General features: G+C 43.4%; 1 protein-coding gene across 10 annotated transcripts in view; it reads right to left on the reverse strand.

The window, feature by feature from the left end:
• Positions 1-13,140, reverse strand: part of LOC147125152 (uncharacterized) — a 131,539-nt gene that overhangs the window by 27,687 nt on the left and 90,712 nt on the right. For all 10 annotated transcript variants that reach the window (XR_015079672.1, XM_085998263.1, XM_085998234.1 and 7 more), the window contains one exon: positions 3,409-3,469. The gene's annotated coding sequence lies outside the window, so the exon portion shown is untranslated. The remainder of the gene's footprint in view (positions 1-3,408; positions 3,470-13,140) is intronic.

Raw genomic sequence — 13,140 nt, forward strand, 5'->3', positions numbered from 1 at the left:
GGCTAACTCCCCATTTTCTCTCTCCCTGTTTTCTTAAATAGTAGGGTTATATTTGCCACCCTCCAATCCATGGGAACTGTTCTAGAATCTATGGAATTTTGGAAAATGTCAACCAATGCACCCACTATCTCTATAGCCACCTCTTTCAAAACCCTAGGATGTAGGCCATCAAGTCCAGGGGATTTATTGGCTTTCAGTCCCATTAATTTCTCCAGTATAATTTTTGTACTAATGCTAATTTCTTTCAGTTCCTCATTCTCGCTAGAGCCTTGGTTCTCCACTATTTCTGGGAAGTTTTTTGCACCTTCTTCCGTGAAGACAGATACAAAGTATTTGTTTAATTTCTCTGCCATTTCCTTATTCCCTATTATAATTTCTCCCGTCTCAGCCTGTAAGGAACCCACATTTACTTTCACTAATCCTTTCCTTTTTATATACCTATAGAAGCTTTTACAGTCTGTTTTTATGTCTCTTGCTAGTTTACTCTCATATTCTATTTTCCCTTTCTTTATCAATTTCCTTTGCGGAATTTTAAAATCCTCAGGCTTACTACTCTTTTTGGCAACATTATAAGCCATTTCCTTTGATCTAATACTATCTTTAACTTCTCTTGTTAGCCATGGTTGGACCACTTTTCCTGTAGGCTTTTTGTACCTTAAAGGAATGTATATTTGTTGCAAATTATGTATTAATTCTTTAAATGCTAGGCATTGCTTATCTACCATCATTCCTTTTAATGTAGTTTCCCAATCTACCATAGCCAACTCTCCCCTCATACCTACATAGTTTGCTTTGTTTAGATTTAAGACTCTAGTTTTGGATTTAACTAAATCACTTTCATACTCAATATAAAATTCTGTCATATTATGGTCACTCTTCCCTAAAGGCCCCTTTACTACAAGGTTATTAATGAACCCTTTCTCATTGCACAATACTAGATCTAAAATAGCCTGTTCCCTAGTTGGTTCCTCAACATACTGATCTAGAAAACTATCTTGCATACATTCCATGAATTCATCCTCCACACTATTACTGCAAATTTGATTTGCCCAGTCTATATGTAGATTAAAGTCCCCCATCATTACTGTATTACCCTAGTTACATGCGCCTCTAATTTCCTGATTTATACTCTGCCCTACTGTGAGTGTGTGAGAGAGAGATGTGTGTGTGACAGCTTGAAAGAGCTTATGTGAGAGACTGTTAGAATCTGAGAGATTGGGGGTAATTTTAAGTTTTGCCAATTGTGTAAATGGGATGATATCCGATTGGCCACCCCTTATACACCTCTCCCAGTTATCATTTTCATTTACTTTAAACTGCAGGAGTAAATAGCTTAGATCTCTTAAGGGTAAAATTGGACAAGTATCTTGTAGAGAATTATAGGCCTCGATTTTAACTTTGGGTGGGCAGGACAAGCGACAAACTCACATGCCAAGGCCCGGTGATATTTTAACTCATGGGCCTCATTTCCATATTCAGATCAGACTCCCGCCCAAGCCTGACAGGTGGTGGGCAGGAGCGGGAGTTTGGGTGGCAGGAGGCCACCATCAGGTACCCGTGAGAATGGTCCCCGGCTGTCCCGATCGAGGGAGAGGGGGAGCTTGAGGCATGGGAGGCCCAAAGTTTCCTTGTGGGACCCGGAATAGCACTCGATGAAGGGCCACATGGAACTTGTGAAGATTAAGGCCCATGGTATTAAAGTTTAACTGGCAGCATGGATAGAGGGATGGCTGAAAGGTAATCCTGTTGTCTTTTTTGCCTGCCCCTCAAATTTGGTCCTCTCTGGCATTTAGGGAGAAAAATAAAGCCAGAGGCCCACGAACACTCCATTTATCTCTTTCCACGGCAGCCCCAAGTCTGCACCTATTGTAGATCCCTTGTAGGGAGCCTGAAAATCCCAGGGCAAAGTAAAGGGGATAGAGAGCCGATACCGTGGTTCCCTGTGCTTTGTACCCAGGGAATTAGCATCCCCTGGGTATAGCCACAGTAAAATTGGCTCCAAGATTTAAGAGGAGAGTAAATAAAAATTGAAGAAAATATTTAAAAGACATGAGGAAAGAGCATGGAAATAAAATTAAAGTGGATGGCTTAATTGTGGAGCTAGCACTGGCCTCGTTCTGTGCTGAAATCCCAATGATTCTAAAACAGCAACTCGGTCTGCAAACACAATGGAAATAATATCAATAATTCCTAAAGACAGGTCAAAGATGTCAAGTGAGGGTTGCCTCAATGGGACAGTGACTTCAATGAGATGCAGAGTAAAGTTTCCACTACACCAGCCATCAGGCACTCACTAGTTATGTACAGCACAGATTAGACACATATGCCAATATAGAAAACTAGCACAAGCTGCCCAACAGCCCACCCCCGCCAAATTTGTAATTTTTAACAAGTTATTTGATGCATTTTCCAGTATTTTGGAATCTACAATTGAATGTGGGCAACTCTCATCCCATTAAGAAGAACAGCAAATGACACTTATGCAGCACCTTTCATGTACCTGAAATATTGGGATTATTTCCACTGGAGCAGAGGAGGCTAAGAGAAGATTTAATAGGGATTTTTTAAATGGTGAAGAGTTTTGATAGGGTTGGGATCATTGACAATGGGTCACCAATTTAAAATTATTGCTGAGAGTGAGGAGAGAGGTTAGGAGAAATTTCTTTGAGCATGGAATTGACACAGGGATTGGTTGAGGCAGAGACGGTTGCATATTTTAAAGCATGCATTAACATGTACTGCATTATGGCGATTATACGAATATCTACTGCATTATCCATATTTTGGATGAGATGTTAACCTGAAGCACTGTCTGCCTGTTTAGATGGATAAAAAAGATTTCATGACACTATTTGAAGAGCAGAGGAGTTTTCCCAGTGCCCTGGCCAATATTTATCCCTCAACCAACACCAATAAAACAGATTATCTGGTCATTATCACATTGCTGTTTGTGGGAGCTTGCTGTACACAACTTGGCTGCCAATTATCTCTTTGCTTGTTTGTGCGACCTTGCTACGTATAAACAGTTCTTGCCGACATAACAACATTAACAACACTTCAAAAATAATCCTGAAATAAATGGCTATAAATTGCTTTGGTATATCCTGAAGACATGAGAGGCACTTTATAAATCCAAGTTTTTTTTAATGACATGCTACATTAACAGGTACAGTATTACTGTGTATTATGCTAAACATACACCATGCTCAGTTATACATATATCACCATTCCTTCATTGTCGCTGGGTCAAAATCCTGGAACTTCTTATCTAATGGCATTGTGGGAGCACCTTCACCACACAGACTGCAGCAGTTCAAGAAGGAGGCTCACCTCTACAATAGCAAAATACTGCGGATGCTGGAAATCCGAAATAACAACAGAAAACGCTGGAAAAACTCAGCGGCTCACCTCTACCTTCTCAAGGACAACAAGGGATGGGCAATAAATGCCGGTCTTGCCTGGCCACATCCTGAGATTAAATAATTAAATAAAACAGGAAATATATTAGTGTATTATTTTTATTGGTACTGTATTACAGTGTACTCTATTAACGGATACCACATTATGGTCTGTTTCCTTAACAAATACTACATATGTATTATGTTAGCGGGCACTGTATTACCTTGTGTTGTTAACAGGTACTACATTATGATGTACAGTATTATGGCAGCAGATATCACACTACTAGTATCTTAACAACATATTATGCTAATAGGTACCACACTATAGTGAATTATGCCAACAGGTATTACATTCTTATGTATTATGTTAACAAGAACTACAGTAAGGTGTATTATATTAACATTTATTACACTAAGATGTATTGGCCCCGAAAATCTGAAGCCTTGCTGGCGTTCCACAGAAACTTCGGTGGGAGTCTGCCTGCGCTGCCACAAGCCAGGCTTGGACCCAGATACACTGGGTCACAATAGTCTGCTAAATTAACAGTAACAACATTACAGCGTAAAATATTAAGAGGGACAGCAGTGTGGCCTGGTAAATGAACAGGCACTGCATTCCAATCTGATAAATTAACAAATAATATATTCTGATTTGATACATTAATAGGTAATGCATACTGGTCCGATACGTTAACAGGCACTGCATTATAGTGTGATACATAAACAGTTACTGACATACAACCTGATGCATTAACAGTTACTACATTAAGGTGTGCTGCATTATCAGAAACTGCATTCCAACTGATATATTAGCCTGGATTCGCCCATTTTGAGGAGAATTTGGGGTAGTAATCAGAGTATAATGTGTTGTTAAATCCTACTGTCTCAAATCTGCCACAAAAAACTGCATCTGCATGCTCCTAAAAAAAATCCCCACTTGCCTGAAAGGCCTACCAGAAGCCCAGTCCGCCATTATGGAGTCAATTCTCTGTCCTAATATCCTCAATTTCTGTCCTTCTTATCCCCCAGTGCTCTCCGTATAGCACAGGCTGAACAGTACAATTAAAAGGCTGCACACAAGATTCCTGCTGGTTCAGCTGCTTTTGTTTTACATCGGTTTTACACCAATGCTTGCGCCAATGGATATGCATATAATCATACCCTGGAAACTTCCATGTATCTCCCTCTAGAGGTCAGTGGCAGATGCAACACTTTATTTTAAAGATTCAGCAGCAGTAAAAATAATATTAGGAAATTCTGGGCCAATATGTGGCCTTGCAGTATTTGTCTGAATATTAAACTCGTGTATTCTGTGATGAGAAAATGTTGAGGTGTGACTTGAGGATCACTGATGACAACTCTCCTGATATGTGAGCTGGATGACACGAGCTTGCTGTCAGGGGGTTCCACGCTCTGTGCACTCCAGTAATTACTGTCTGTGTTTTACCACAGGCTCTCTACTCTCAGCTCTGAAGGTCAGTGCAGTCTATCCTGTACTGGCACAAAGAGAGGCAGCGATGGACCTAATAGTGAGGTCCCATTGGCCATATGCAAGTCTGACGGGGAATATTCTGTCTGTTCCTCCAGAGACAGCTGCAACAGAATATCAATAAAATTCAGTTAATGATCTTGGCAGTATCAGCAGGCACAAGCTGGAATTCACTGCATTGGCCTCTCAGTTCTGCATAGGCACTTGGGTTCTGTTTGACCTTCCACTGGTAATATATTTTCACTGAGTCTAATCTGAGCATCCCCCTACATCACCCAAGGCTTCAATTTTAACTCCCTCTGCCTGGCTGAAAATGGGTGGGGGGCAGTTGTATTGGACCAAGAGGCTTACCCACTCATTTCCCATCTTGATCTGGCCAACTGCAATTTTAAATTGCAGGTGACAAGGACACTCACCCCAAGCCAGCTGGGTCCTCTTTAAATATGCAATTTGGGGAGCAGTAGTAGTGCCCTCATCCGGCCAAACTTGCCAGGAACAGGCCAAAAGAGGTACAGTAAGGTATTATTAATTTTCTCCATTTCCTTGTGGTTCAGGAGGAAGAGGAGTGCTCTTCCTGGCTCCACAGCAATACTGTGGGCCACTGCCGGCCCACACTCATCCCCCTTTCATTTGGAGATGGGAGTGAACTGACAAGAGGCTCTCTGGCAGGCCTGGATTGCACCAAGCATTTCTGTGTGCAGGCTCATCACCCATCTTCTGAAGGCCACCCCATCGAAGTCCTCAGCTAAGTCTTGTGCAGCAGAACTCAGAGAATCATAGAATCATAGGTTACAGCACGGAAGGAGGCCATTCGGCCCATCGAGCCCGTGCCAGCTCTCTGCAAGAGCATCTCAGCTAGTCCCACTCCCCCGCCCTTTCCCTGTAGCCTTGCAAATTCTTTTCCTTCAGATACTTATCCAATTCCCTTTTGAAAGTCATGATTGAGTCTGTCTCCACCGCCCTTTCAGGCATTGCGTTCCAGATCCTAACCACTTGCTGAGACAAAAAGGTTTTTCCTCATGTTGCCTTTGGATCTTCTGCCAATCACCTTCAATCTGTGTCCTCTGGTTCTCGATCCTTCTGCCAATGGGAACAGTTTCTCTCTATCCACTCTGTCTAGACCCCTCATGATTTTGAATACCTCTATTAAATCTCCTCTCAGCCTTCTCTGCTCCAAGGAGAACAACCCCAGCTTCTCCAGTCTATCCACGTAACTGAAGTCCCTCATCCCTGGAATCATTCTCGTAAATCTTTTCTGCACCCTCTCTAAAGCCTTCATATCCTTCCTAAAATGTGGTGCCCAGAATTGGACACAATACCCCAGTTGAGGCCGAACCAGTGTTTTAATATGATGGAGGCTGAGAAACTGGGAGAAAGAGATGGAGTCATCACAGGAGGCAGAGTAGGAAGAAGCATAATCCAGATTGTTGTATGGGACAGTGGGATTGCAATAAATATTATGAAGAATGTCCTTGTCAGAGATGGAGAGAGAAAAGGGAAGAATCAAAGATGAGGGATGGGTGGAAGTTGGAAGTGTAGTTAATGAAATTCTCAAGACTATAGCGAGACTAGGAAGTAGTATCAACACAGTTGTCAATGTAATGGACAAAAGTTCAGGAAAGGGGCCTGTGAAGGATTAGAATAAAGTGTAACACATATTATACAAAAATACAGGCATAGCGGAGACCCATTTGGGTTCACATTGTGACACCTTTTATCTGAAGAAAGTACATGATGTTTGAAAGAGAAGCTGTTCAAGGTTAGAATAAGTTCAATCTGGTAGAGGAGGGTGATGGTGGACAGGGACTAGTTGGGCCACTGTTCAAGATGAAAGGTTCGTGTCTAACCCATAGCACCACTCAGTCCCAAAATCATTATTCTAAATATTAACCACTTGAAGCCTTGATTAAATTCCAGTCTGTTACTCATTTATAAAATTTAAAGTGTATGGGCAAAGATACAAATCAAACACAATTCAATTTACTTTGAATAAAATAATATTAGTGGTACGTATGAGAAGCTAAAGATAATGGATGGGATGCAACGTTGCACAAAGCAGTCGAGCTTTAGATTAATCCTTCCTAATTAAACAATTAGTCTGTGCTGGTCCCTTGTGTTTCAGTGGGAATAAATATGTTTTGCCTTGGGATTTATTTCTAAGGCTTAGTGATTAATAGCATAATTAACCATTAATTCGCTCCAATCATTGTCAATTACAAACTTTAAGCTATATACACTTAAAAATAAACGATTAGCCTGACTCTTATCTCCTCTGGCTGCGTTACAGATTAGCTAGGGTCATGAATCTCATCAGGAAGAGTTAGTTGGTAACAAGGATGTTTCTCCTCTGGACACCTTAGCCCCATTGATCCCAACTCCTGAATTTAATGGGTTGGGTTATAAATGTAAAGTGTTTCTGTGTGAATCCATCAACCTTAGGTTGAAGCCTTTTTTAGCACAGCTTTAGGTCTTCAAAAAGTGACCTGGTGCAGAGTTCAAGCTCAGAGAGCGGTCTGCACCAGAGTTAGAGCCCAGAGAATGGCCTACCCAGAGTAACCACTTCCAGAGTGAGAGCTCATGGCATTTCATGCCCTAGGTTCTGAGCTTACAGAGTTAGAGACCAGAAAATGGCCCAGAGTTATAGCCAACAGTGTGCCCTGCTCTAGATTTAGAACTTACAGAGAACTTGCCTGCTTGTTAGAGCCCAGTGAGTGGCCTGGGCCAGATGCCAAGCCCAGACAAGAGGGCTTTCCCAAACTCAGAGTTAAGAGAGTGGCCTGGCTCAGGGTCATGTTCCAGAAAGATATGAACCAATTCAAACCTGAGCGAGTGGCCTGGCCTACAGAAAACCAGGCCCCTGATGTCAGTTGAGCTGTAGTTACACCAGAAAAGTACACCATTCATCATAGAGGCAGTTACACATGTGTCCTGGGATGTTAATTTGAATATTTTTAGTGCAACCATGCTGTAACTGGAGTGTAGAAAGTGTTTAAGTTGCTGACACCCACCCCAAGAAAATTCCATGCAACAATGTCTTAACTCTTACAGAAGTCCTGAAGCAGCAGAATAATGTCTGACTGCAAGGAAATAGCCAAAAAATGGTTTTGCTGATAATTACCAACCAATCACTTGATGGCATCTCTCACACACCGTCCAGATTGGCACCATTGTGCCCAATCAGCTGGCAGTTATGCACACTGGGCATCATGCCAGGACAGCAGGTAAAAGAAGCACAACAGGCTTCAGTGATGAAGATCTCCAAGCCCACCTCCAATAGGTACAAGACAAGAGCCTCACACTCCTGGACCTCTCTTTCAGCAAGCCAGACACCAACGACAGTCATGCAACCTGCAGGCAGCTGGCACTGCTACTGCTACTGCCTGCTCCCTCCCTCATGCCCAGGACTGATCAACAGTGCAGAAAGAAGTGAAAACACTTCACGAGGGCAGGCGAGGGTAGTATGGCACCCTGGGGAATCCAGCTGTCCTGTAGAAGTCCCTGGCTCTGTGCCTCTGCTGCCTGGGGGCACTGTCAACGTGGGTGAATTTGGCTGCTCTAAGAAAGAGGGTGTCCATCATCTGCACAATACGTACCCTGACAGTTTCCTGGCTAATGTTACATAAAAAGAAAGACTTGCATTTATATAGCACTTTTCATGACCTTAGAATGTCCCAAAGCACTTTACAGCTACTTTTTGAAGTGTAGTTACTGTTGTAATGTAGGAAGCACAGCAGCCAATTTGCACATAGCAAGGTCCCACAAACAGCAATGTGATAATGACCAGATAATCTGTTTTAGTGATGTTGGTTGAGGGATCAATAGTACCATGCGATCTTTTATGCCTACCTGAGAGGGCAGACGGGGCCTCGGTTTAACATCTCATACAAAAGGCGGCACCGCTGACAGTGCAGCACTCATTCAGTGCTGTGCTGGAGTTTCAGTCTAGATTATGTGTGCAAGTCTCTAGAATGGGACTTGAACCCACAACCTTCTGACTCAGAGGCAAGAGAGCCATAGCTAACATAACGGCTAGATTTCCTGTGGAAGCCTAGAAGGATTCAGAGCCATAAAAGTTGAAGGCTGCTGTCACTTTAATTGCCGAGTCAGGGCAGTTGTGGCAGTGGAGCGAGTCTGCAAATCTTCATGATGAAGTTGGCAGAAATGCCCAATAGCATCCTTGGGGAGGCACAGCTGTAAATGCACAGCTCCCTGGAGAGGGCCTCGTAGGACCAGTGTGGCTAGTGCTCACATTTCAGAGGGTCGTACCTGGGCGGGCTGCTGTCCCCTGCCATGCTGCCCGATTCTCCTGGCCTGGTCACGCTGCTGCTGCAATCCCCCCCGCCCACCCCACACCACCACCCCCCCCCCCGCTTCCCCACCCCCCCACCAAAACCCCCCCCTCCGCCTCCTCAGGATCACAGAGACAGGTTTTGGACTTTCTGTAAGAAATGAATAGACTGGGTCTTGGAGAAACACAGAGTACATCACGTCAAACATTATCCACTGTGTATATTCTGTGAATCTACTGAAAAAATGCTGACCTTGTCAGTGTGAGTAATATGCTACAGAAATGCTCCTGTAGGTTAGGAAGATGGATGTGGTTTAGGACGAATGCTTTTGGTTGGAATTGAATACCATTTCAGGCAGCCAATTTCACCTTGGTGCACTCCTCCTCAGCCTTGAGAGTTAGATACATTTAGATCAGCATTTAGTGCTGAATAAATTACTCAGACACTGATTTCTATCAACCCCTGTGGATACAGGCAGCAAGAATTATACTGATATGTATCCTTGCTGCCCCAGTTTCACTCTCCATTTTTTGCCTGGTCAGGGTCAAACACTAGCTTCTGTTTCTTGAGATCAGAAGGACAGGCACTAATACAAAACCATCCCCAACTGACAAAGGTAACTAACAGATGAGACAGCCCGTTCAGTCCATCCAGCTCATCCTTCCATAAAAACATACGGCTGAATTTCCCATTTGCTGGTGAGTGTGAATAGCCCAGCAGCTGTTGCCTCCACCCCAGTGTTGAATTTTTGGGGCTCTGGTCTCAGGTGGCCCCCTCACCACCAGCAACTACCTTCAGGTATCATGTCATCTGCCCACCCCCCTTCGCATTCCATCTCCCACAGAGACCTCCCTAACCTCAGTTATGCACACCCACCTTGGCCCTGAGTGTCTTCCACATTGCGCAGAGCCTCAAGCTGGCTCTCCCCCTCGCCAGACTCTTTAGGACCATCAGCTTGCCCAACCTTTCCCAGCCTAACCTGGCCCTAATGTCAAAATGGCATTTCCCCTGTCTGATCCAAAATAGCTCGAAACCCACACTTCAAAAGTTACATTCTTAGTTATAACTGTGAACTGACTTTTGAACATGAGGTGGGATTGCATTAATGGTTTCTTTGTGGCTTCAGGAAAGCCCCTACTATTTAAACTCCAATGTTTCCCTAAAACTGAGAGAGGGAATTGAAGGCTTAAAGCCTTCATTTACTGCTCCCCTCTCATCCATTGCTCTCAGTCCCTCATCACCTCAAGAGCTCCTCCTTTCCCCCTCCCCATCTCCTCCTACTGCCTCCCACCCCGAGCGCCCACAGCTTCTGACTTTCCTACAATCTTCTGTTGCTCCCACCTTAACATCCACCTGTACAAGTCTCAACATAAGGGCAGCATTTTCAGAAATGCAGCACGAACACAGAACTGCACTGAAGCGTCAGGTTAGAATATGTGCTACAGTCCTGGGGTGGGGCTTGAACTCACAATGGGTTGTCTTGAAAACAAGTGCTACCAGCTGAGCCAAACTGATATACAAGGCTGGGTATTTATGTGTGATAGGGTTTCCTCCCTGCTGGGGCACTGCAGTATCCACCACCAAAAAAAAACAGTAATCAAAAATGATGGCAGAACAAAAGAATGTTTCATATTCACGACTACAATCTATTCTAATCTGTCTGAGCTGCCACCCGACACTGAGGGGCACAAAGCATTTCCACTGGGCTCTAAAGATGGATTACTTCTCATTTCCACTTCTCTGTGCAGATTTGATAAATTCTGTGTTCTCAGGAGTGGCATGTAGAGATCTTTATACAGAGTTAAGGTACTCATGGGAATCTGTTTATTGCCTTCACTAACCAGTACAGTGCATTGTTCTAAACTGGCTTTGTAGTCAGGTCCTTTAGTACTTAACTGTCAATGAGGGAGACTGGAGCAAGGCCTTGATCAAAGGTTATTGTTTCTAGCCTCTATTAGTTGTGATTTTCATATTTTTGCCAGCTCCTCCCTGAAGCTCCCACTTTCTCCTTATCATTTCCTCATGCTTCTCCTGTATGTGTCTGAGGGTGAACGTATCAAGAAATTGTAGAGAGACTGACACTGTTTCTGTACATCTGAGTTTTCATTCAACAACAACTTGCATTTATAGCTATTTTAACAGTTAAAAAAAATCCCAAATTTTAAATTTAATGCACTGGGGAGACAGGGAGACAATATTGGTTAGTGAGGACGGGGTAAATGTTGAATGAGACTTAATATAGCATAGGAAGAATGTATGGAGGTAGAAGTAAGGGGTCTTAGCAATCAACAGGATGTGGGATTCAAAGTTCAGTTCTGGATTGAAATGCTTTTCACAGTTTTGTTCAGCCTGAGCAAGTGGCCGAGGAAGGGGATTCATAGTTTGTGGCAAAGGGTTGATAATGATGCCTTTAGTCTTCCTGAGGGTAAGTTGATGGAAATTGTCACCCATCCATGACTTGATGTTAGACAGGCAGCCTAAAAGCACAGAGGTGGTTGTAGGATTGAGAAAGGTGGTGGAGAGGTAGATTTGGGTGTCGTCAGCATACGTATGGAAGCTGGTTCCATACCTATGGTTGATGAATAAGAGGTGATCTAATTGAGGTGTTTAAGATGATCAAAGGAGTTGATAGGGTAGATAGAAAGAAACTATTTCCTCTGGTGGGGAGTCCAGAACAAGGAGCCATAATCTTAAAATTAGAGCTAGGTCGTTCAGGGGCGATGTCAGAAAGCACTTCTTCACACAAAGGATAGTTCAAATTTGGAACTCTCGCTCTCAGAAAGCTGTTGAGGCAAGGTCAATTGAAAATTTCAAAACTGAGATTGATAGATATTTGTTACGCAAGGGTATTAAGTGTTACAGAACCAAAGCAGGCAGATGGAGTTAAGACATAGATCAGTCATGATCTAACTGAATGGTGGAACAGGCTTGAGGAGCAGAATGGCCTCCTCCTGTTCCTAGGTCACTGAGGAACAGCATATAGATAAGGAAGAAGAGGAGGCTGAGAATAGATCCTTGGGAGAGTCTAGAGATGAAAGTGTGGAAGTGTTAAGAGAAGCCATTAATTAGGATGCACTGGCTGTGTTTGGACTGGTAGGTATGGAATTACATAAGGCAATCCCACTGGACAATGGAGGACAGGCAATGTAGACAAAAGGTCATCGACCTGAAACGTTAACTCTGTTTCTCTCTCCACAGACCTGCTGAGTTTTTCCAGCATTTTCTAATGTAGGAAGACAGTTTGGTTGCCCACATCAAACATTGCTGGGAGGTCAAGGAGGACAAGGAAGGATAATGTCTCACAGACATAGTCACAGAGGATGTTATTCATTACTTTGGCTAGAGCCATCCTGACACTATGGGCAGAGCAGAAGTTGGACTGGAGTTTTTAGAGAGATGGGAATGGCACTCAGAAGCACCAATGCATTCAAAGACCTTGGAGAGAAAGGGAGGGGAGGTTAGAATTAGAGCAATTTTGAGAAGGGTATGATGATGGTGGATGCTGCCATAGACATAGTGAAGGAGGAGGTAGAGGAGATACTGGATGGGATAAGATTTGATAAAGAGGAGGTACTAGAAAGGCTGGCTGTACTTAAAGTAGATAAGTCACCAGGACCAGATGGATGCATCCTAGGACGCTGAGAGAAGTGAAGGAAGAAATCGTGGAGGTACTGGCCGTAATCTTCCAATCCTCCTTAGAAACGGGGGGTGGTGCCAGAGGCCTGCAGAATTGCAAATGTTACACCCTTGTTCAAAAAAGGTGTAAAGATAAACCCAGCAACTATAGGCCGGTCAGTTTAACCTCGGTAGTGGGGAAGCTTTTAGAAACAATAATCAGGGACAAAATTAACAGTCACTTGGACAAGTGTGGATTAATTAAGGAAAGCCAGCACGGATTTTTAAAGGCAAATCGTGTTAAACCAACTTGATCGAGTTTTTTGATGAGGTAACAGCGAGGGGT

Source organism: Somniosus microcephalus, chromosome 1 (assembly GCF_052327205.1).
Source record: "Somniosus microcephalus isolate GS21.2 chromosome 1, FLI_Smic_1.0, whole genome shotgun sequence".
NCBI classification, from domain to species: Eukaryota; Metazoa; Chordata; class Chondrichthyes; order Squaliformes; family Somniosidae; genus Somniosus; species Somniosus microcephalus.